The sequence below is a fragment of the Ambystoma mexicanum genome, chromosome 1p (genome assembly GCF_040938575.1).
Source record: "Ambystoma mexicanum isolate Mex_15411 chromosome 1p, UKY_AmexF1_1, whole genome shotgun sequence".
Classification (NCBI taxonomy): domain Eukaryota; kingdom Metazoa; phylum Chordata; class Amphibia; order Caudata; family Ambystomatidae; genus Ambystoma; species Ambystoma mexicanum.
Window position 1 is genome coordinate 1,026,216,988 of NC_090921.1, and position 23,608 is coordinate 1,026,240,595.

The 23,608-nt window shown below is 41.3% G+C and overlaps 17 non-coding genes across 17 annotated transcripts; all 17 read right to left on the reverse strand.

Moving 5' to 3' along the window:
- Positions 1 to 100: 100 nt before the first annotated feature.
- TRNAY-AUA (transfer RNA tyrosine (anticodon AUA)) lies at positions 101 to 186 on the reverse strand. Its single transcript is given in 2 exon segments — positions 101 to 136; positions 150 to 186. It is a non-coding gene; the product is annotated as a tRNA-Tyr (tRNA).
- A 2,497-nt stretch (positions 187 to 2,683) lies between these two features.
- Positions 2,684 to 2,769, reverse strand: TRNAY-AUA (transfer RNA tyrosine (anticodon AUA)). Its single transcript is given in 2 exon segments — positions 2,684 to 2,719; positions 2,733 to 2,769. It is a non-coding gene; the product is annotated as a tRNA-Tyr (tRNA).
- Positions 2,770 to 5,266: 2,497 nt separating this feature from the next.
- Positions 5,267 to 5,352, reverse strand: TRNAY-AUA (transfer RNA tyrosine (anticodon AUA)). Its single transcript is given in 2 exon segments — positions 5,267 to 5,302; positions 5,316 to 5,352. It is a non-coding gene; the product is annotated as a tRNA-Tyr (tRNA).
- Positions 5,353 to 7,204: 1,852 nt separating this feature from the next.
- On the reverse strand, positions 7,205 to 7,290 carry TRNAY-GUA (transfer RNA tyrosine (anticodon GUA)). The gene is given in 2 exon segments: positions 7,205 to 7,240; positions 7,254 to 7,290. It is a non-coding gene; the product is annotated as a tRNA-Tyr (tRNA).
- Positions 7,291 to 7,849: 559 nt separating this feature from the next.
- TRNAY-GUA (transfer RNA tyrosine (anticodon GUA)) lies at positions 7,850 to 7,935 on the reverse strand. The gene is given in 2 exon segments: positions 7,850 to 7,885; positions 7,899 to 7,935. It is a non-coding gene; the product is annotated as a tRNA-Tyr (tRNA).
- Positions 7,936 to 8,494: 559 nt separating this feature from the next.
- Positions 8,495 to 8,580, reverse strand: TRNAY-GUA (transfer RNA tyrosine (anticodon GUA)). Its single transcript is given in 2 exon segments — positions 8,495 to 8,530; positions 8,544 to 8,580. It is a non-coding gene; the product is annotated as a tRNA-Tyr (tRNA).
- A 559-nt stretch (positions 8,581 to 9,139) lies between these two features.
- TRNAY-GUA (transfer RNA tyrosine (anticodon GUA)) lies at positions 9,140 to 9,225 on the reverse strand. The gene is given in 2 exon segments: positions 9,140 to 9,175; positions 9,189 to 9,225. It is a non-coding gene; the product is annotated as a tRNA-Tyr (tRNA).
- Positions 9,226 to 9,784: 559 nt separating this feature from the next.
- TRNAH-GUG (transfer RNA histidin (anticodon GUG)) lies at positions 9,785 to 9,867 on the reverse strand. The gene is given in 2 exon segments: positions 9,785 to 9,820; positions 9,831 to 9,867. It is a non-coding gene; the product is annotated as a tRNA-His (tRNA).
- A 559-nt stretch (positions 9,868 to 10,426) lies between these two features.
- TRNAY-AUA (transfer RNA tyrosine (anticodon AUA)) lies at positions 10,427 to 10,512 on the reverse strand. The gene is given in 2 exon segments: positions 10,427 to 10,462; positions 10,476 to 10,512. It is a non-coding gene; the product is annotated as a tRNA-Tyr (tRNA).
- A 1,205-nt stretch (positions 10,513 to 11,717) lies between these two features.
- TRNAY-AUA (transfer RNA tyrosine (anticodon AUA)) lies at positions 11,718 to 11,803 on the reverse strand. The gene is given in 2 exon segments: positions 11,718 to 11,753; positions 11,767 to 11,803. It is a non-coding gene; the product is annotated as a tRNA-Tyr (tRNA).
- A 2,497-nt stretch (positions 11,804 to 14,300) lies between these two features.
- On the reverse strand, positions 14,301 to 14,386 carry TRNAY-AUA (transfer RNA tyrosine (anticodon AUA)). Its single transcript is given in 2 exon segments — positions 14,301 to 14,336; positions 14,350 to 14,386. It is a non-coding gene; the product is annotated as a tRNA-Tyr (tRNA).
- A 2,497-nt stretch (positions 14,387 to 16,883) lies between these two features.
- Positions 16,884 to 16,969, reverse strand: TRNAY-AUA (transfer RNA tyrosine (anticodon AUA)). The gene is given in 2 exon segments: positions 16,884 to 16,919; positions 16,933 to 16,969. It is a non-coding gene; the product is annotated as a tRNA-Tyr (tRNA).
- Positions 16,970 to 18,821: 1,852 nt separating this feature from the next.
- On the reverse strand, positions 18,822 to 18,907 carry TRNAY-GUA (transfer RNA tyrosine (anticodon GUA)). Its single transcript is given in 2 exon segments — positions 18,822 to 18,857; positions 18,871 to 18,907. It is a non-coding gene; the product is annotated as a tRNA-Tyr (tRNA).
- A 559-nt stretch (positions 18,908 to 19,466) lies between these two features.
- Positions 19,467 to 19,552, reverse strand: TRNAY-GUA (transfer RNA tyrosine (anticodon GUA)). The gene is given in 2 exon segments: positions 19,467 to 19,502; positions 19,516 to 19,552. It is a non-coding gene; the product is annotated as a tRNA-Tyr (tRNA).
- Positions 19,553 to 20,712: 1,160 nt separating this feature from the next.
- TRNAY-GUA (transfer RNA tyrosine (anticodon GUA)) lies at positions 20,713 to 20,798 on the reverse strand. The gene is given in 2 exon segments: positions 20,713 to 20,748; positions 20,762 to 20,798. It is a non-coding gene; the product is annotated as a tRNA-Tyr (tRNA).
- A 559-nt stretch (positions 20,799 to 21,357) lies between these two features.
- TRNAY-GUA (transfer RNA tyrosine (anticodon GUA)) lies at positions 21,358 to 21,443 on the reverse strand. Its single transcript is given in 2 exon segments — positions 21,358 to 21,393; positions 21,407 to 21,443. It is a non-coding gene; the product is annotated as a tRNA-Tyr (tRNA).
- Positions 21,444 to 22,003: 560 nt separating this feature from the next.
- TRNAY-AUA (transfer RNA tyrosine (anticodon AUA)) lies at positions 22,004 to 22,089 on the reverse strand. The gene is given in 2 exon segments: positions 22,004 to 22,039; positions 22,053 to 22,089. It is a non-coding gene; the product is annotated as a tRNA-Tyr (tRNA).
- Between the last annotated feature and the right edge of the window lie 1,519 nt (positions 22,090 to 23,608).

Below are 23,608 nucleotides of genomic sequence, written 5' to 3' on the forward strand. Positions count from 1 at the left end.
TTTCAGTGATGAAATATAATATAATTATAAATTGTCTGTTATTTTACTTTCCAAGTATTTTACTTTCCAAGTATTCAATAAAATGTGCATTTGGCAAAAGTCCTTCGAGCCGGATTTGAACCAGCGACCTAAGGATGCCTGTTTTACCACTATAGTCCTCCGCTCTACCAACTGAGCTATCAAAGGCTTGGCAAATCAGTCTCTAGCAAGCTCAATACGAGCTTCCACTTCAACCGTCGACATTCAAACATCTCTTGCAATTCGTGCAAAATACTACAAATTTGGCTTGTGAGGTTCCCGAATTGAGTAAAAGCACATCAGTTCACAATTAAAAAAATGACCCCCTCCGCAGTCTCCCGCATGTTACTGACCACCATACAAAGGAGGAAAAGTTGAAAGGCGGCGCCTCACAGGCCATCTCCTCAGAGTATTCATCAGTGTTCGGCCTTGACAATATTTTAATATCTTGGATGGTGTATAGTGTTCTCCCATTTCCCTTGAGAAATCAAGATTGTCAAGGGGATTCTGCTGTTTTGTCAGTTCATAGCAAGAGATGGGGATCCAAAATACCTCACAGGAAACCAACGAAGATTGGTGTCGGACAGAAAAATAACGTGGCCACAGCCTCAAAGCAAAAGGCATCTATTTTCAGTGATGAAATATAATATAATTATAAATTGTCTGTTATTTTACTTTCCAAGTATTTTACTTTCCAAGTATTCAATAAAATGTGCATTTGGCAAAAGTCCCTCGAGCCGGATTTGAACCAGCCACCTAAGGATGCCTGTTTTACCATTACAGTCCTCTGCTCTACCAACTGAGCTATCGAAGGCTTGGCAAATCGTTCTCTAGCAAACTCAATACGAGCTTCCACTTCAACCGTCGACTTGTAAACATCTCTTGCAATTCGTGCAAAATACTACAAATTTGGCTTGTGACGTTCCCGAATTGAGTAAAAGCACATCAGTTCCCAATGAAAAAAATGACCCCCTCCGCAGTCTCCCGCATGTTACTGACCACCATACTAAGGGGGAAAAGTTGAAAGGCGGCGCCTCACAGGCCATCTCCTCAGAGTATTCAGCCGTGTTGGGCCTTGACAATATTTTAATATCTTGGATGGTGTATACTGTTCTCTCATTTCCCTTGAGAAATCAAGATTGTCAAGGGGATTCTGCTGTTTTGCCAGTTCATAGCAAGAGATGGGGATCTGAAACACCTCACAGGAAACCAATGAAGATTGGTGTTGGACAGAAACATAACGTGGCCACAGCCTCAAAGCAAAAGGCATCTATTTTCAGTGATGAAATATAATATATTTATAAATTGTCTGTTATTTTATTTTCCAAGTATTTTACTTTCCAAGTATTCAATAAAATTTGCATTTGGCAAAAGTCCTTCGAGCCGGATTTGAACCAGCGACCTAAGGATGCCTGTTTTAACACTACAGTCCTCCGCTCTACCAACTGAGCTTTCGAAGGCTTGGCAAATCATTCTCTAGCAAACTCAATACGAGCTTCCACTTCAACCGTCGACTTGTAAACATCTCTTGCAATTCGTGCAAAATACTACAAATTTGGCTTGTGAGGTTCCCGAATTGAGTAAAAGCACATCAGTTCCCAATTAAAAAAATGACCCCCTCCGCAGTCTCCTGCATGTTAATGACCACCATACTAAGGGGGAAAAGTTGAAAGGCGGCGCCTCACAGGCCATCTCCTCAGAGTATTCAGCCGTGTTGGGCCTTGACAATATTTTAATATCTTGGATGGTGTATAGTGTTCTCTCATTTCCCTTGAGAAATCAAGATTGTCAAGGGGATTCTGCTGTTTTGCCAGTTCATAGCAAGAGATGGGGATCCAAAACACCTGACAGGAAACCAATGAAGATTCGTGTTGGACAGAAAAATAACGTGGCCACAGCCTCAAAGCAAAAGGCATCTATTTTCAGTGATGAAATATAATATAATTATAAATTGTCTGTTATTTTACTTTCCAAGTATTTTACTTTCCAAGTATTCAATAAAATGTGCATTTGGCAAGAGTCCTTCGAGCCGGATTTGAACCAGCGACCTAAGGATGCCTGTTTTACCACTACAGTCCTCCCCTCTACCAACTGAGCTATCGAAGGCTTGGCATATCAACTCTAGCAAATTCAATACGAGCTTCCACTTCAACCGTCGACTTGTAAACATCTCTTGCAATTCGTGCAAAATACTACAAATTTGGCTTGTGAGGTTCCCGAATTGAGTAAAAGCACATCAGTTCCCAATTAAAAAAATGACCCCCTCCGCAGTCTCCCGCATGTTACTGACCACCATACTAAGGGGGAAAAGTTGAAAGGCGGCACCTCACAGGCCATCTCCTCAGAGTATTCAGCCGCGTTGGGCCTTGACAATATTTTAATATCTTGGATGGTGTATAGTGTTCTCTCATTTCCCTTGAGAAATCAAGATTGTCAAGGGGATTCTGCTGTTTTGCCAGTTCATAGCAAGAGATGGGGATCCAAAACACCTCACAGGAAACCAATGAAGATTTGTGTTGGACAGAAAAATAAGGTGGTCACAGCCTCAAAGCAAAAGGCATCTATTTTCAGTGATGAAATATAATATAATTATAAATTGTCTGTTATTTTACTTTCCAAGTATTTTACTTTCCAAGTATTCAATAAAATGTGCATTTGGCAAAAGTCCTTCGAGCCGGATTTGAACCAGCGACCTAAGGATGCCTGTTTTACCACTATAGTCCTCCGCTCTACCAACTGAGCTATCAAATGCTTGGCAAATCAGTCTCTAGCAAGCTCAATACGAGCTTCCACTTCAACCATCGACATTCAAACATCTCTTGTAATTCGTGCAAAATACTACAAATTTGGCTTGTGAGGTTCCCGAATTGAGTAAAAGCACATCAGTTCACAATTAAAAAAATGACCCCCTCCGCAGTCTCCCGCATGTTACTGACCACCATACAAAGGAGGAAAAGTTGAAAGGCGGCGCCTCACAGGCCATCTCCTCAGAGTATTCATCAGTGTTCGGCCTTGACAATATTTTAATATCTTGGATGGTGTATAGTGTTCTCCCATTTCCCTTGAGAAATCAAGATTGTCAAGGGGATTCTGCTGTTTTGTCAGTTCATAGCAAGAGATGGGGATCCAAAATACCTCACAGGAAACCAACGAAGATTGGTGTCGGACAGAAAAATAAAGTGGCCACAGCCTCAAAGCAAAAGGCATCTATTTTCAGTGATGAAATATAATATAATTATAAATTGTCTGTTATTTTACTTTCCAAGTATTTTACTTTCCAAGTATTCAATAAAATGTGCATTTGGCAAAAGTCCCTCGAGCCGGATTTGAACCAGCCACCTAAGGATGCCTGTTTTACCATTACAGTCCTCTGCTCTACCAACTGAGCTATCGAAGGCTTGGCAAATCGTTCTCTAGCAAACTCAATACGAGCTTCCACTTCAACCGTCGACTTGTAAACATCTCTTGCAATTCGTGCAAAATACTACAAATTTGGCTTGTGACGTTCCCGAATTGAGTAAAAGCACATCAGTTCCCAATGAAAAAAATGACCCCCTCCGCAGTCTCCCGCATGTTACTGACCACCATACTAAGGGGGAAAAGTTGAAAGGCGGCGCCTCACAGGCCATCTCCTCAGAGTATTCAGCCGTGTTGGGCCTTGACAATATTTTAATATCTTGGATGGTGTATACTGTTCTCTCATTTCCCTTGAGAAATCAAGATTGTCAAGGGGATTCTGCTGTTTTGCCAGTTCATAGCAAGAGATGGGGATCTGAAACACCTCACAGGAAACCAATCAAGATTGGTGTTGGACAGAAACATAACGTGGCCACAGCCTCAAAGCAAAAGGCATCTATTTTCAGTGATGAAATATAATATATTTATAAATTGTCTGTTATTTTATTTTCCAAGTATTTTACTTTCCAAGTATTCAATAAAATTTGCATTTGGCAAAAGTCCTTCGAGCCGGATTTGAACCAGCGACCTAAGGATGCCTGTTTTAACACTACAGTCCTCCGCTCTACCAACTGAGCTTTCGAAGGCTTGGCAAATCATTCTCTAGCAAACTCAATACGAGCTTCCACTTCAACCGTCGACTTGTAAACATCTCTTGCAATTCGTGCGAAATACTACAAATTTGGCTTGTGAGGTTCCCGAATTGAGTAAAAGCACATCAGTTCCCAATTAAAAAAATGACCCCCTCCGCAGTCTCCTGCATGTTAATGACCACCATACTAAGGGGGAAAAGTTGAAAGGCGGCGCCTCACAGGCCATCTCCTCAGAGTATTCAGCCGTGTTGGGCCTTGACAATATTTTAATATCTTGGATGGTGTATAGTGTTCTCTCATTTCCCTTGAGAAATCAAGATTGTCAAGGGGATTCTGCTGTTTTGCCAGTTCATAGCAAGAGATGGGGATCCAAAACACCTGACAGGAAACCAATGAAGATTCGTGTTGGACAGAAAAATAACGTGGCCACAGCCTCAAAGCAAAAGGCATCTATTTTCAGTGATGAAATATAATATAATTATAAATTGTCTGTTATTTTACTTTCCAAGTATTTTACTTTCCAAGTATTCAATAAAATGTGCATTTGGCAAGAGTCCTTCGAGCCGGATTTGAACCAGCGACCTAAGGATGCCTGTTTTACCACTACAGTCCTCCCCTCTACCAACTGAGCTATCGAAGGCTTGGCATATCAACTCTAGCAAATTCAATACGAGCTTCCACTTCAACCGTCGACTTGTAAACATCTCTTGCAATTCGTGCAAAATACTACAAATTTGGCTTGTGAGGTTCCCGAATTGAGTAAAAGCACATCAGTTCCCAATTAAAAAAATGACCCCCTCCACAGTCTCCCGCATGTTACTGACCACCATACTAAGGGGGAAAAGTTGAAAGGCGGCACCTCACAGGCCATCTCCTCAGAGTATTCAGCCGCGTTGGGCCTTGACAATATTTTAATATCTTGGATGGTGTATAGTGTTCTCTCATTTCCCTTGAGAAATCAAGATTGTCAAGGGGATTCTGCTGTTTTGCCAGTTCATAGCAAGAGATGGGGATCCAAAACACCTCACAGGAAACCAATGAAGATTTGTGTTGGACAGAAAAATAAGGTGGTCACAGCCTCAAAGCAAAAGGCATCTATTTTCAGTGATGAAATATAATATAATTATAAATTGTCTGTTATTTTACTTTCCAAGTATTTTACTTTCCAAGTATTCAATAAAATGTGCATTTGGCAAAAGTCCTTCGAGCCGGATTTGAACCAGCGACCTAAGGATGCCTGTTTTACCACTATAGTCCTCCGCTCTACCAACTGAGCTATCAAATGCTTGGCAAATCAGTCTCTAGCAAGCTCAATACGAGCTTCCACTTCAACCATCGACATTCAAACATCTCTTGTAATTCGTGCAAAATACTACAAATTTGGCTTGTGAGGTTCCCGAATTGAGTAAAAGCACATCAGTTCACAATTAAAAAAATGACCCCCTCCGCAGTCTCCCGCATGTTACTGACCACCATACAAAGGAGGAAAAGTTGAAAGGCGGCGCCTCACAGGCCATCTCCTCAGAGTATTCATCAGTGTTCGGCCTTGACAATATTTTAATATCTTGGATGGTGTATAGTGTTCTCCCATTTCCCTTGAGAAATCAAGATTGTCAAGGGGATTCTGCTGTTTTGTCAGTTCATAGCAAGAGATGGGGATCCAAAATACCTCACAGGAAACCAACGAAGATTGGTGTCGGACAGAAAAATAAAGTGGCCACAGCCTCAAAGCAAAAGGCATCTATTTTCAGTGATGAAATATAATATAATTATAAATTGTCTGTTATTTTACTTTCCAAGTATTTTACTTTCCAAGTATTCAATAAAATGTGCATTTGGCAAAAGTCCCTCGAGCCGGATTTGAACCAGCCACCTAAGGATGCCTGTTTTACCATTACAGTCCTCTGCTCTACCAACTGAGCTATCGAAGGCTTGGCAAATCGTTCTCTAGCAAACTCAATACGAGCTTCCACTTCAACCGTCGACTTGTAAACATCTCTTGCAATTCGTGCAAAATACTACAAATTTGGCTTGTGACGTTCCCGAATTGAGTAAAAGCACATCAGTTCCCAATGAAAAAAATGACCCCCTCCGCAGTCTCCCGCATGTTACTGACCACCATACTAAGGGGGAAAAGTTGAAAGGCGGCGCCTCACAGGCCATCTCCTCAGAGTATTCAGCCGTGTTGGGCCTTGACAATATTTTAATATCTTGGATGGTGTATACTGTTCTCTCATTTCCCTTGAGAAATCAAGATTGTCAAGGGGATTCTGCTGTTTTGCCAGTTCATAGCAAGAGATGGGGATCTGAAACACCTCACAGGAAACCAATGAAGATTGGTGTTGGACAGAAACATAACGTGGCCACAGCCTCAAAGCAAAAGGCATCTATTTTCAGTGATGAAATATAATATAATTATAAATTGTCTGTTATTTTATTTTCCAAGTATTTTACTTTCCAAGTATTCAATAAAATTTGCATTTGGCAAAAGTCCTTCGAGCCGGATTTGAACCAGCGACCTAAGGATGCCTGTTTTACCACTACAGTCCTCCGCTCTACCAACTGAGCTTTCGAAGGCTTGGCAAATCATTCTCTAGCAAACTCAATACGAGCTTCCACTTCAACCGTCGACTTGTAAACATCTCTTGCAATTCGTGCAAAATACTACAAATTTGGCTTGTGAGGTTCCCGAATTGAGTAAAAGCACATCAGTTCCCAATTAAAAAAATGACCCCCTCCGCAGTCGCCCGCATGTTACTGACCACCATACTAAGGGGGAAAAGTTGAAAGGCGGCACCTCACAGGCCATCTCCTCAGAGTATTCAGCCGCGTTGGGCCTTGACAATATTTTAATATCTTGGATGGTGTATAGTGTTCTCTCATTTCTCTTGAGAAATCAAGATTGTCAAGGGGATTCTGCTGTTTTGCCAGTTCATAGCAAGAGATGGGGATCCAAAACACCTCACAGGAAATCAATGAAGATTCGTGTTGGACAGAAAAATAACGTGGTCACAGCCTCAAAGCAAAAGGCATCTATTTTCAGTGATGAAATATAATATAATTATAAATTGTCTGTTATTTTACTTTCCAAGTATTTTACTTTCCAAGTATTCAATAAAATGTGCATTTGGCAAAAGTCCTTCGAACCGGATTTGAACCAGTGACCTAAGGATGCCTGTTTTACCACTACAGTCCTCCGCTCTACCAACTGAGCTATCGAAGGCTTGGCAAATCAACTCTAGCAAACTCAATACGAGCTTCCACTTCAACCGTCGACTTGTAAACATCTCTTGCAATTCGTGCAAAATACTACAAATTTGGCTTGTGAGGTTCCCGAATTGAGTAAAAGCACATCAGTTCCCAATTAAAAAAATGACCCCCTCCGCAGTCGCCCGCATGTTACTGACCACCATACTAAGGGGGAAAAGTTGAAAGGCGGCACCTCACAGGCCATCTCCTCAGAGTATTCAGCCGCGTTGGGCCTTGACAATATTTTAATATCTTGGATGGTGTATAGTGTTCTCTCATTTCTCTTGAGAAATCAAGATTGTCAAGGGGATTCTGCTGTTTTGCCAGTTCATAGCAAGAGATGGGGATCCAAAACACCTCACAGGAAATCAATGAAGATTCGTGTTGGACAGAAAAATAACGTGGTCACAGCCTCAAAGCAAAAGGCATCTATTTTCAGTGATGAAATATAATATAATTATAAATTGTCTGTTATTTTACTTTCCAAGTATTTTACTTTCCAAGTATTCAATAAAATGTGCATTTGGCAAAAGTCCTTCGAACCGGATTTGAACCAGTGACCTAAGGATGCCTGTTTTACCACTACAGTCCTCCGCTCTACCAACTGAGCTATCGAAGGCTTGGCAAATCAACTCTAGCAAACTCAATACGAGCTTCCACTTCAACCGTCGACTTGTAAACATCTCTTGCAATTCGTGCAAAATACTACAAATTTGGCTTGTGAGGTTCCCGAATTGAGTAAAAGCACATCAGTTCCCAATTAAAAAAATGACCCCCTCCGCAGTCGCCCGCATGTTACTGACCACCATACTAAGGGGGAAAAGTTGAAAGGCGGCACCTCACAGGCCATCTCCTCAGAGTATTCAGCCGCGTTGGGCCTTGACAATATTTTAATATCTTGGATGGTGTATAGTGTTCTCTCATTTCTCTTGAGAAATCAAGATTGTCAAGGGGATTCTGCTGTTTTGCCAGTTCATAGCAAGAGATGGGGATCCAAAACACCTCACAGGAAATCAATGAAGATTCGTGTTGGACAGAAAAATAACGTGGTCACAGCCTCAAAGCAAAAGGCATCTATTTTCAGTGATGAAATATAATATAATTATAAATTGTCTGTTATTTTACTTTCCAAGTATTTTACTTTCCAAGTATTCAATAAAATGTGCATTTGGCAAAAGTCCTTCGAACCGGATTTGAACCAGTGACCTAAGGATGCCTGTTTTACCACTACAGTCCTCCGCTCTACCAACTGAGCTATCGAAGGCTTGGCAAATCAACTCTAGCAAACTCAATACGAGCTTCCACTTCAACCGTCGACTTGTAAACATCTCTTGCAATTCGTGCAAAATACTACAAATTTGGCTTGTGAGGTTCCCGAATTGAGTAAAAGCACATCAGTTCCCAATTAAAAAAATGACCCCCTCCGCAGTCGCCCGCATGTTACTGACCACCATACTAAGGGGGAAAAGTTGAAAGGCGGCACCTCACAGGCCATCTCCTCAGAGTATTCAGCCGCGTTGGGCCTTGACAATATTTTAATATCTTGGATGGTGTATAGTGTTCTCTCATTTCTCTTGAGAAATCAAGATTGTCAAGGGGATTCTGCTGTTTTGCCAGTTCATAGCAAGAGATGGGGATCCAAAACACCTCACAGGAAACCAATGAAGATTCGTGTTGGACAGAAAAATAACGTGGTCACAGCCTCAAAGCAAAAGGCATCTATTTTCAGTGATGAAATATAATATAATTATAAATTGTCTGTTATTTTACTTTCCAAGTATTTTACTTTCCAAGTATTCAATAAAATGTGCATTTGGCAAAAGTCCTTCGAACCGGATTTGAACCAGTGACCTAAGGATGATTGTTTTACCACTACAGTCCTCCGCTCTACCAACTGAGCTATCGAAGGCTTGGCAAATCAACTCTAGCAAACTCAATACGAGCTTCCACTTCAACCGCCGACTTGTAAACATCTCTTGCAATTCGTGCAAAATACTACAAATTTGGCTTGTGAGGTTCCCGAATTGAGTAAAAGCACATCAGTTCCCAATTAAAAAAATGACCCCCTCCGCAGTCGCCCGCATGTTACTGACCACCATACTCAGGGGGAAAAGTTGAAAGGCGGCACCTCACAGGCCATCTCCTCAGAGTATTCAGCCGCGTTGGGCCTTGACAATATTTTAATATCTTGGATGGTGTATAGTGTTCTCTCATTTCTCTTGAGAAATCAAGATTGTCAAGGGGATTCTGCTGTTTTGCCAGTTCATAGCAAGAGATGGGGATCCAAAACACCTCACAGGAAACCAATGAAGATTCGTGTTGGACAGAAAAATAACGTGGTCACAGCCTCAAAGCAAAAGGCATCTATTTTCAGTGATGAAATATAATATAATTATAAATTGTCTGTTATTTTACTTTCCAAGTATTTTACTTTCCAAGTATTCAATAAAATGTGCATTTGGCAAAAGTACTTCGAGCCGGATTTGAACCAGCGACCTAAGGATGCCTGTTTTACCACTGTCCTCCGCTCTACCAACTGAGCTATCGAAGGCTTGGCAAATCAGTCTCTAGCAAGCTCAATACGAGCTTCCACTTCAACCGTCGACATTCAAACATCTCTTGCAATTCGTGCAAAATACTACAAATTTGGCTTGTGAGGTTCCCGAATTGAGTAAAAGCACATCAGTTCACAATTTAAAAAATGACCCCCTCCGCAGTCTCCCGCATGTTACTGACCACCATACAAAGGAGGAAAAGTTGAAAGGTGGCGCCTCACAGGCCATCTCCTCAGAGTATTCATCAGTGTTCGGCCTTGACAATATTTTAATATCTTGGATGGTGTATAGTGTCTCCCATTTCCCTTGAGAAATCAAGATTGTCAAGGGGATTCTGCTGTTTTGTCAGTTCATAGCAAGAGATGGGGATCCAAAATACCTCACAGGAAAACAACGAAGATTGGTGTCGGACAGAAAAATAACGTGGCCACAGCCTCAAAGCAAAAGGCATCTATTTTCAGTGATGAAATATAATATAATTATAAATTGTCTGTTATTTTACTTTCCAAGTATTTTACTTTCCAAGTATTCAATAAAATGTGCATTTGGCAAAAGTCCTTCGAGCCGGATTTGAACCAGCGACCTAAGGATGCCTGTTTTACCACTATAGTCCTCCGCTCTACCAACTGAGCTATCGAAGGCTTGGCAAATCGTTCTCTAGCAAACTCAATACGAGCTTCCACTTCAACCGTCGACTTGTAAACATCTCTTGCAATTCGTGCAAAATACTACAAATTTGGCTTGTGAGGTTCCCGAATTGAGTAAAAGCACATCAGTTCACAATTTAAAAAATGACCCCCTCCGCAGTCTCCCGCATGTTACTGACCACCATACAAAGGAGGAAAAGTTGAAAGGCGGCGCCTCACAGGCCAGCTCCTCAGAGTATTCATCAGTGTTCGGCCTTGACAATATTTTAATATCTTGGATGGTGTATAGTGTTCTCCCATTTCCCTTGAGAAATCAAGATTGTCAAGGGGATTCTGCTGTTTTGTCAGTTCATAGCAAGAGATGGGGATCCAAAATACCTCACAGGAAAACAACGAAGATTGGTGTCGGACAGAAAAATAATGTGGCCACAGCCTCAAAGCAAAAGGCATCTATTTTCAGTGATGAAATATAATATAATTATAAATTGTCTGTTATTTTACTTTCCAAGTATTTTACTTTCCAAGTATTCAATAAAATGTGCATTTGGCAAAAGTCCTTTGAGCCGGATTTGAATCAGCGACCTAAGGATGCCTGTTTTACCACTACAGTCCTCCGCTCTACCAACTGAGCTATCGAAGGCTTGGCAAATCAACTCTAGCAAACTCAATACGAGCTTCCACTTCAACCGCCGACTTGTAAACATCTCTTGCAATTCGTGCAAAATACTACAAATTTGGCTTGTGAGGTTCCCGAATTGAGTAAAAGCACATCAGTTCCCAATTAAAAAAATGACCCCCTCCGCAGTCGCCCGCATGTTACTGACCACCATACTCAGGGGGAAAAGTTGAAAGGCGGCACCTCACAGGCCATCTCCTCAGAGTATTCAGCCGCGTTGGGCCTTGACAATATTTTAATATCTTGGATGGTGTATAGTGTTCTCTCATTTCTCTTGAGAAATCAAGATTGTCAAGGGGATTCTGCTGTTTTGCCAGTTCATAGCAAGAGATGGGGATCCAAAACACCTCACAGGAAACCAATGAAGATTCGTGTTGGACAGAAAAATAACGTGGTCACAGCCTCAAAGCAAAAGGCATCTATTTTCAGTGATGAAATATAATATAATTATAAATTGTCTGTTATTTTACTTTCCAAGTATTTTACTTTCCAAGTATTCAATAAAATGTGCATTTGGCAAAAGTCCTTCGAGCCGGATTTGAACCAGCGACCTAAGGATGCCTGTTTTACCACTATAGTCCTCCGCTCTACCAACTGAGCTATCAAAGGCTTGGCAAATCAGTCTCTAGCAAGCTCAATACGAGCTTCCACTTCAACCGTCGACATTCAAACATCTCTTGCAATTCGTGCAAAATACTACAAATTTGGCTTGTGAGGTTCCCGAATTGAGTAAAAGCACATCAGTTCACAATTAAAAAAATGACCCCCTCCGCAGTCTCCCGCATGTTACTGACCACCATACAAAGGAGGAAAAGTTGAAAGGCGGCGCCTCACAGGCCATCTCCTCAGAGTATTCATCAGTGTTCGGCCTTGACAATATTTTAATATCTTGGATGGTGTATAGTGTTCTCCCATTTCCCTTGAGAAATCAAGATTGTCAAGGGGATTCTGCTGTTTTGTCAGTTCATAGCAAGAGATGGGGATCCAAAATACCTCACAGGAAACCAACGAAGATTGGTGTCGGACAGAAAAATAACGTGGCCACAGCCTCAAAGCAAAAGGCATCTATTTTCAGTGATGAAATATAATATAATTATAAATTGTCTGTTATTTTACTTTCCAAGTATTTTACTTTCCAAGTATTCAATAAAATGTGCATTTGGCAAAAGTCCCTCGAGCCGGATTTGAACCAGCCACCTAAGGATGCCTGTTTTACCATTACAGTCCTCTGCTCTACCAACTGAGCTATCGAAGGCTTGGCAAATCGTTCTCTAGCAAACTCAATACGAGCTTCCACTTCAACCGTCGACTTGTAAACATCTCTTGCAATTCGTGCAAAATACTACAAATTTGGCTTGTGACGTTCCCGAATTGAGTAAAAGCACATCAGTTCCCAATGAAAAAAATGACCCCCTCCGCAGTCTCCCGCATGTTACTGACCACCATACTAAGGGGGAAAAGTTGAAAGGCGGCGCCTCACAGGCCATCTCCTCAGAGTATTCAGCCGTGTTGGGCCTTGACAATATTTTAATATCTTGGATGGTGTATACTGTTCTCTCATTTCCCTTGAGAAATCAAGATTGTCAAGGGGATTCTGCTGTTTTGCCAGTTCATAGCAAGAGATGGGGATCTGAAACACCTCACAGGAAACCAATGAAGATTGGTGTTGGACAGAAACATAACGTGGCCACAGCCTCAAAGCAAAAGGCATCTATTTTCAGTGATGAAATATAATATATTTATAAATTGTCTGTTATTTTATTTTCCAAGTATTTTACTTTCCAAGTATTCAATAAAATTTGCATTTGGCAAAAGTCCTTCGAGCCGGATTTGAACCAGCGACCTAAGGATGCCTGTTTTAACACTACAGTCCTCCGCTCTACCAACTGAGCTTTCGAAGGCTTGGCAAATCATTCTCTAGCAAACTCAATACGAGCTTCCACTTCAACCGTCGACTTGTAAACATCTCTTGCAATTCGTGCAAAATACTACAAATTTGGCTTGTGAGGTTCCCGAATTGAGTAAAAGCACATCAGTTCCCAATTAAAAAAATGACCCCCTCCGCAGTCTCCTGCATGTTAATGACCACCATACTAAGGGGGAAAAGTTGAAAGGCGGCGCCTCACAGGCCATCTCCTCAGAGTATTCAGCCGTGTTGGGCCTTGACAATATTTTAATATCTTGGATGGTGTATAGTGTTCTCTCATTTCCCTTGAGAAATCAAGATTGTCAAGGGGATTCTGCTGTTTTGCCAGTTCATAGCAAGAGATGGGGATCCAAAACACCTGACAGGAAACCAATGAAGATTCGTGTTGGACAGAAAAATAACGTGGCCACAGCCTCAAAGCAAAAGGCATCTATTTTCAGTGATGAAATATAATATAATTATAAATTGTCTGTTATTTTACTTTCCAAGTATTTTACTTTCCAAGTATTCAATAAAATGTGCATTTGGCAAGAGTCCTTCGAGCCGGATTTGAACCAGCGACCTAAGGATGCCTGTTTTACCACTACAGTCCTCCCCTCTACCAACTGAGCTATCGAAGGCTTGGCATATCAACTCTAGCAAATTCAATACGAGCTTCCACTTCAACCGTCGACTTGTAAACATCTCTTGCAATTCGTGCAAAATACTACAAATTTGGCTTGTGAGGTTCCCGAATTGAGTAAAAGCACATCAGTTCCCAATTAAAAAAATGACCCCCTCCGCAGTCTCCCGCATGTTACTGACCACCATACTAAGGGGGAAAAGTTGAAAGGCGGCACCTCACAGGCCATCTCCTCAGAGTATTCAGCCGCGTTGGGCCTTGACAATATTTTAATATCTTGGATGGTGTATAGTGTTCTCTCATTTCCCTTGAGAAATCAAGATTGTCAAGGGGATTCTGCTGTTTTGCCAGTTCATAGCAAGAGATGGGGATCCAAAACACCTCACAGGAAACCAATGAAGATTTGTGTTGGACAGAAAAATAAGGTGGTCACAGCCTCAAAGCAAAAGGCATCTATTTTCAGTGATGAAATATAATATAATTATAAATTGTCTGTTATTTTACTTTCCAAGTATTTTACTTTCCAAGTATTCAATAAAATGTGCATTTGGCAAAAGTCCTTCGAGCCGGATTTGAACCAGCGACCTAAGGATGCCTGTTTTACCACTATAGTCCTCCGCTCTACCAACTGAGCTATCAAATGCTTGGCAAATCAGTCTCTAGCAAGCTCAATACGAGCTTCCACTTCAACCATCGACATTCAAACATCTCTTGTAATTCGTGCAAAATACTACAAATTTGGCTTGTGAGGTTCCCGAATTGAGTAAAAGCACATCAGTTCACAATTAAAAAAATGACCCCCTCCGCAGTCTCCCGCATGTTACTGACCACCATACAAAGGAGGAAAAGTTGAAAGGCGGCGCCTCACAGGCCATCTCCTCAGAGTATTCATCAGTGTTCGGCCTTGACAATATTTTAATATCTTGGATGGTGTATAGTGTTCTCCCATTTCCCTTGAGAAATCAAGATTGTCAAGGGGATTCTGCTGTTTTGTCAGTTCATAGCAAGAGATGGGGATCCAAAATACCTCACAGGAAACCAACGAAGATTGGTGTCGGACAGAAAAATAAAGTGGCCACAGCCTCAAAGCAAAAGGCATCTATTTTCAGTGATGAAATATAATATAATTATAAATTGTCTGTTATTTTACTTTCCAAGTATTTTACTTTCCAAGTATTCAATAAAATGTGCATTTGGCAAAAGTCCCTCGAGCCGGATTTGAACCAGCCACCTAAGGATGCCTGTTTTACCATTACAGTCCTCTGCTCTACCAACTGAGCTATCGAAGGCTTGGCAAATCGTTCTCTAGCAAACTCAATACGAGCTTCCACTTCAACCGTCGACTTGTAAACATCTCTTGCAATTCGTGCAAAATACTACAAATTTGGCTTGTGACGTTCCCGAATTGAGTAAAAGCACATCAGTTCCCAATGAAAAAAATGACCCCCTCCGCAGTCTCCCGCATGTTACTGACCACCATACTAAGGGGGAAAAGTTGAAAGGCGGCGCCTCACAGGCCATCTCCTCAGAGTATTCAGCCGTGTTGGGCCTTGACAATATTTTAATATCTTGGATGGTGTATACTGTTCTCTCATTTCCCTTGAGAAATCAAGATTGTCAAGGGGATTCTGCTGTTTTGCCAGTTCATAGCAAGAGATGGGGATCTGAAACACCTCACAGGAAACCAATCAAGATTGGTGTTGGACAGAAACATAACGTGGCCACAGCCTCAAAGCAAAAGGCATCTATTTTCAGTGATGAAATATAATATATTTATAAATTGTCTGTTATTTTATTTTCCAAGTATTTTACTTTCCAAGTATTCAATAAAATTTGCATTTGGCAAAAGTCCTTCGAGCCGGATTTGAACCAGCGACCTAAGGATGCCTGTTTTAACACTACAGTCCTCCGCTCTACCAACTGAGCTTTCGAAGGCTTGGCAAATCATTCTCTAGCAAACTCAATACGAGCTTCCACTTCAACCGTCGACTTGTAAACATCTCTTGCAATTCGTGCGAAATACTACAAATTTGGCTTGTGAGGTTCCCGAATTGAGTAAAAGCACATCAGTTCCCAATTAAAAAAATGACCCCCTCCGCAGTCTCCTGCATGTTAATGACCACCATACTAAGGGGGAAAAGTTGAAAGGCGGCGCCTCACAGGCCATCTCCTCAGAGTATTCAGCCGTGTTGGGCCTTGACAATATTTTAATATCTTGGATGGTGTATAGTGTTCTCTCATTTCCCTTGAGAAATCAAGATTGTCAAGGGGATTCTGCTGTTTTGCCAGTTCATAGCAAGAGATGGGGATCCAAAACACCTGACAGGAAACCAATGAAGATTCGTGTTGGACAGAAAAATAACGTGGCCACAGCCTCAAAGCAAAAGGCATCTATTTTCAGTGATGAAATATAATATAATTATAAATTGTCTGTTATTTTACTTTCCAAGTATTTTACTTTCCAAGTATTCAATAAAATGTGCATTTGGCAAGAGTCCTTCGAGCCGGATTTGAACCAGCGACCTAAGGATGCCTGTTTTACCACTACAGTCCTCCCCTCTACCAACTGAGCTATCGAAGGCTTGGCATATCAACTCTAGCAAATTCAATACGAGCTTCCACTTCAACCGTCGACTTGTAAACATCTCTTGCAATTCGTGCAAAATACTACAAATTTGGCTTGTGAGGTTCCCGAATTGAGTAAAAGCACATCAGTTCCCAATTAAAAAAATGACCCCCTCCACAGTCTCCCGCATGTTACTGACCACCATACTAAGGGGGAAAAGTTGAAAGGCGGCACCTCACAGGCCATCTCCTCAGAGTATTCAGCCGCGTTGGGCCTTGACAATATTTTAATATCTTGGATGGTGTATAGTGTTCTCTCATTTCCCTTGAGAAATCAAGATTGTCAAGGGGATTCTGCTGTTTTGCCAGTTCATAGCAAGAGATGGGGATCCAAAACACCTCACAGGAAACCAATGAAGATTTGTGTTGGACAGAAAAATAAGGTGGTCACAGCCTCAAAGCAAAAGGCATCTATTTTCAGTGATGAAATATAATATAATTATAAATTGTCTGTTATTTTACTTTCCAAGTATTTTACTTTCCAAGTATTCAATAAAATGTGCATTTGGCAAAAGTCCTTCGAGCCGGATTTGAACCAGCGACCTAAGGATGCCTGTTTTACCACTATAGTCCTCCGCTCTACCAACTGAGCTATCAAATGCTTGGCAAATCAGTCTCTAGCAAGCTCAATACGAGCTTCCACTTCAACCATCGACATTCAAACATCTCTTGTAATTCGTGCAAAATACTACAAATTTGGCTTGTGAGGTTCCCGAATTGAGTAAAAGCACATCAGTTCACAATTAAAAAAATGACCCCCTCCGCAGTCTCCCGCATGTTACTGACCACCATACAAAGGAGGAAAAGTTGAAAGGCGGCGCCTCACAGGCCATCTCCTCAGAGTATTCATCAGTGTTCGGCCTTGACAATATTTTAATATCTTGGATGGTGTATAGTGTTCTCCCATTTCCCTTGAGAAATCAAGATTGTCAAGGGGATTCTGCTGTTTTGTCAGTTCATAGCAAGAGATGGGGATCCAAAATACCTCACAGGAAACCAACGAAGATTGGTGTCGGACAGAAAAATAAAGTGGCCACAGCCTCAAAGCAAAAGGCATCTATTTTCAGTGATGAAATATAATATAATTATAAATTGTCTGTTATTTTACTTTCCAAGTATTTTACTTTCCAAGTATTCAATAAAATGTGCATTTGGCAAAAGTCCCTCGAGCCGGATTTGAACCAGCCACCTAAGGATGCCTGTTTTACCATTACAGTCCTCTGCTCTACCAACTGAGCTATCGAAGGCTTGGCAAATCGTTCTCTAGCAAACTCAATACGAGCTTCCACTTCAACCGTCGACTTGTAAACATCTCTTGCAATTCGTGCAAAATACTACAAATTTGGCTTGTGACGTTCCCGAATTGAGTAAAAGCACATCAGTTCCCAATGAAAAAAATGACCCCCTCCGCAGTCTCCCGCATGTTACTGACCACCATACTAAGGGGGAAAAGTTGAAAGGCGGCGCCTCACAGGCCATCTCCTCAGAGTATTCAGCCGTGTTGGGCCTTGACAATATTTTAATATCTTGGATGGTGTATACTGTTCTCTCATTTCCCTTGAGAAATCAAGATTGTCAAGGGGATTCTGCTGTTTTGCCAGTTCATAGCAAGAGATGGGGATCTGAAACACCTCACAGGAAACCAATGAAGATTGGTGTTGGACAGAAACATAACGTGGCCACAGCCTCAAAGCAAAAGGCATCTATTTTCAGTGATGAAATATAATATAATTATAAATTGTCTGTTATTTTATTTTCCAAGTATTTTACTTTCCAAGTATTCAATAAAATTTGCATTTGGCAAAAGTCCTTCGAGCCGGATTTGAACCAGCGACCTAAGGATGCCTGTTTTACCACTACAGTCCTCCGCTCTACCAACTGAGCTTTCGAAGGCTTGGCAAATCATTCTCTAGCAAACTCAATACGAGCTTCCACTTCAACCGTCGACTTGTAAACATCTCTTGCAATTCGTGCAAAATACTACAAATTTGGCTTGTGAGGTTCCCGAATTGAGTAAAAGCACATCAGTTCCCAATTAAAAAAATGACCCCCTCCGCAGTCGCCCGCATGTTACTGACCACCATACTAAGGGGGAAAAGTTGAAAGGCGGCACCTCACAGGCCATCTCCTCAGAGTATTCAGCCGCGTTGGGCCTTGACAATATTTTAATATCTTGGATGGTGTATAGTGTTCTCTCATTTCTCTTGAGAAATCAAGATTGTCAAGGGGATTCTGCTGTTTTGCCAGTTCATAGCAAGAGATGGGGATCCAAAACACCTCACAGGAAATCAATGAAGATTCGTGTTGGACAGAAAAATAACGTGGTCACAGCCTCAAAGCAAAAGGCATCTATTTTCAGTGATGAAATATAATATAATTATAAATTGTCTGTTATTTTACTTTCCAAGTATTTTACTTTCCAAGTATTCAATAAAATGTGCATTTGGCAAAAGTCCTTCGAACCGGATTTGAACCAGTGACCTAAGGATGCCTGTTTTACCACTACAGTCCTCCGCTCTACCAACTGAGCTATCGAAGGCTTGGCAAATCAACTCTAGCAAACTCAATACGAGCTTCCACTTCAACCGTCGACTTGTAAACATCTCTTGCAATTCGTGCAAAATACTACAAATTTGGCTTGTGAGGTTCCCGAATTGAGTAAAAGCACATCAGTTCCCAATTAAAAAAATGACCCCCTCCGCAGTCGCCCGCATGTTACTGACCACCATACTAAGGGGGAAAAGTTGAAAGGCGGCACCTCACAGGCCATCTCCTCAGAGTATTCAGCCGCGTTGGGCCTTGACAATATTTTAATATCTTGGATGGTGTATAGTGTTCTCTCATTTCTCTTGAGAAATCAAGATTGTCAAGGGGATTCTGCTGTTTTGCCAGTTCATAGCAAGAGATGGGGATCCAAAACACCTCACAGGAAACCAATGAAGATTCGTGTTGGACAGAAAAATAACGTGGTCACAGCCTCAAAGCAAAAGGCATCTATTTTCAGTGATGAAATATAATATAATTATAAATTGTCTGTTATTTTACTTTCCAAGTATTTTACTTTCCAAGTATTCAATAAAATGTGCATTTGGCAAAAGTCCTTCGAACCGGATTTGAACCAGTGACCTAAGGATGATTGTTTTACCACTACAGTCCTCCGCTCTACCAACTGAGCTATCGAAGGCTTGGCAAATCAACTCTAGCAAACTCAATACGAGCTTCCACTTCAACCGCCGACTTGTAAACATCTCTTGCAATTCGTGCAAAATACTACAAATTTGGCTTGTGAGGTTCCCGAATTGAGTAAAAGCACATCAGTTCCCAATTAAAAAAATGACCCCCTCCGCAGTCTCCCGCATGTTACTGACCACCATACTAAGGGGGAAAAGTTGAAAGGCGGCACCTCACAGGCCATCTCCTCAGAGTATTCAGCCGCGTTGGGCCTTGACAATATTTTAATATCTTGGATGGTGTATAGTGTTCTCTCATTTCCCTTGAGAAATCAAGATTGTCAAGGGGATTCTGCTGTTTTGCCAGTTCATAGCAAGAGATGGGGATCCAAAACACCTCACAGGAAACCAATGAAGATTTGTGTTGGACAGAAAAATAAGGTGGTCACAGCCTCAAAGCAAAAGGCATCTATTTTCAGTGATGAAATATAATATAATTATAAATTGTCTGTTATTTTACTTTCCAAGTATTTTACTTTCCAAGTATTCAATAAAATGTGCATTTGGCAAAAGTCCTTTGAGCCGGATTTGAATCAGCGACGAGCTATCGAAGGCTTGGCAAATCATTCTCTAGCAAACTCAATACGAGCTTCCACTTCAACCGTCCACTTGTAAACATCTCTTGCAATTCGTGCAAAATACTACAAATTTGGCTTGTGAGGTTCCCGAATTGAGTAAAAGCACATCAGTTCCCAATTAAAAAAATGACCCCCTCCGCAGTCTCCCGCATGTTAATGACCACTATACTAAGGGGGAAAAGTTGAAAGGCGGCGCCTCACAGGCCATCTCCTCAGAGTATTCAGCCGTGTTGGGCCTTGACAATATTTTAATATCTTGGATGGTGTATAGTGTTCTCTCATTTCCCTTGAGAAATCAAGATTGTCAAGGGGATTCTGCTGTTTTGCCAGTTCATAGCAAGAGATGGGGATCCAAAACACCTGACAGGAAACCAATGAAGATTCGTGTTGGACAGAAAAATAACGTGGCCACAGCCTCAAAGCAAAAGGCATCTATTTTCAGTGATGAAATATAATATAATTATAAATTGTCTGTTATTTTACTTTCCAAGTATTTTACTTTCCAAGTATTCAATAAAATGTGCATTTGGCAAAAGTCCTTCGAACCGGATTTGAACCAGTGACCTAAGGATGCCTGTTTTACTACTACAGTCCTCCGCTCTACCAACTGAGCTATCGAAGGCTTGGCAAATCAACTCTAGCAAACTCAATATGAGCTTCCACTTCAACCGTCGACTTGTAAACATCTCTTGCAATTCGTGCAAAATACTACAAATTTGGCTTGTGAGGTTCCCGAATTGAGTAAAAGCACATCAGTTCACAATTAAAAAAATGACCCCCTCCGCAGTCGCCCGCATGTTACTGACCACCATACTCAGGGGGAAAAGTTGAAAGTCGGCACCTCACAGGCCATCTCCTCAGAGTATTCAGCCGCGTTGGGCCTTGACAATATTTTAATATCTTGGATGGTGTATAGTGTTCTCTCATTTCTCTTGAGAAATCAAGATTGTCAAGGGGATTCTGCTGTTTTGCCAGTTCATAGCAAGAGATGGGGATCCAAAACACCTCACAGGAAACCAATGAAGATTCGTGTTGGACAGAAAAATAACGTGGCCACAGCCTCAAAGCAAAAGGCATCTATTTTCAGTGATGAAATATAATATAATTATAAATTGTCTGTTATTTTACTTTCCAAGTATTTTACTTTCCAAGTATTCAATAAAATGTGCATTTGGCAAAAGTCCTTCGAGCTGGATTTGAACCAGCGACCTAAGGATGCCTGTTTTACCACTACAGTCCTCCGCTCTACCAACTGAGCTATCGAAGGCTTGGCAAATCAGTCTCTAGCAAGCTCAATACGAGCTTCCACTTCAACCGTCGACATTCAAACATCTCTTGCAATTCGTGCAAAATACTACAAATTTGGCTTGTGAGGTTCCCGAATTGAGTAAAAGCACATCAGTTCACAATTTAAAAAATGACCCCCTCCGCAGTCTCCCGCATGTTACTGACCACCATACAAAGGAGGAAAAGTTGAAAGGCGGCGCCTCACAGGCCATCTCCTCAGAGTATTCATCAGTGTTCGGCCTTGACAATATTTTAATATCTTGGATGGTGTATAGTGTTCTCCCATTTCCCTTGAGAAATCAAGATTGTCAAGGGGATTCTGCTGTTTTGTCAGTTCATAGCAAGAGATGGGGATCCAAAATACCTCACAGGAAAACAACGAAGATTGGTGTCGGACAGAAAAATAACGTGGCCACAGCCTCAAAGCAAAAGGCATCTATTTTCAGTGATGAAATATAATATAATTATAAATTGTCTGTTATTTTACTTTCCAAGTATTTTACTTTCCAAGTATTCAATAAAATGTGCATTTGGCAAAAGTCCTTCGAGCCAGATTTGAACCAGCGACCTAAGGATGCCTGTTTTACCACTATAGTCCTCCGCTCTACCAACTGAGCTATCGAAGGCTTGGCAAATCGTTTTCTAGCAAACTCAATACGAGCTTCCACTTCAACCGTCGACTTGTAAACATCTCTTGCAATTCGTGCAAAATACTACAAATTTGGCTTGTGACGTTCCCGAATTGAGTAAAAGCACATCAGTTCACAATTTAAAAAATGACCCCCTCCGCAGTCTCCCGCATGTTACTGACCACCATACAAAGGAGGAAAAGTTGAAAGGCGGCGCCTCACAGGCCATCTCCTCAGAGTATTCATCAGTGTTCGGCCTTGACAATATTTTAATATCTTGGATGGTGTATAGTGTTCTCCCATTTCCCTTGAGAAATCAAGATTGTCAAGGGGATTCTGCTGTTTTGTCAGTTCATAGCAAGAGATGGGGATCCAAAATACCTCACAGGAAAACAACGAAGATTGGTGTCGGACAGAAAAATAATGTGGCCACAGCCTCAAAGCAAAAGGCATCTATTTTCAGTGATGAAATATAATATAATTATAAATTGTCTGTTATTTTGCTTTCCAAGTATTTTACTTTCCAAGTATTCAATAAAATGTGCATTTGGCAAAAGTCCTTTGAGCCGGATTTGAATCAGCGACGAGCTATCGAAGGCTTGGCAAATCATTCTCTAGCAAACTCAATACGAGCTTCCACTTCAACCGTCCACTTGTAAACATCTCTTGCAATTCGTGCAAAATACTACAAATTTGGCTTGTGAGGTTCCCGAATTGAGTAAAAGCACATCAGTTCCCAATTAAAAAAATGACCCCCTCCGCAGTCTCCCGCATGTTAATGACCACTATACTAAGGGGGAAAAGTTGAAAGGCGGCGCCTCACAGGCCATCAGCTCAGAGTATTCAGCCGTGTTGGGCCTTGACAATATTTTAATATCTTGGATGGTGTATAGTGTTCTCTCATTTCCCTTGAGAAATCAAGATTGTCAAGGGGATTCTGCTGTTTTGCCAGTTCATAGCAAGAGATGGGGATCCAAAACACCTGACAGGAAACCAATGAAGATTCGTGTTGGACAGAAAAATAACGTGGCCACAGCCTCAAAGCAAAAGGCATCTATTTTCAGTGATGAAATATAATATAATTATAAATTGTCTGTTATTTTACTTTCCAAGTATTTTACTTTCCAAGTATTCAATAAAATGTGCATTTGGCAAGAGTCCTTCGGGCCGGATTTGAACCAGCGACCTACCACTACAGTCCTCCCCTCTACCAACTGAGCTATCGAAGGCTTGGCATATCAACTCTAGCAAACTCAATACGAGCTTCCACTTCAACCGTCGACTTGTAAACATCTCTTGCAATTCGTGCAAAATACTACAAATTTGGCTTGTGAGGTTCCCGAATTGAGTAAAAGCACATTAGTTCCCAATTAAAAAAATGACCCCCTCCGCAGTCTCCCGCATGTTACTGACCACCATACTAAGGGGGAAAAGTTGAAAGGCGGCACCTCACAGGCCATCTCCTCAGAGTATTCAGCCGCGTTGGGCCTTGACAATATTTTAATATCTTGGATGG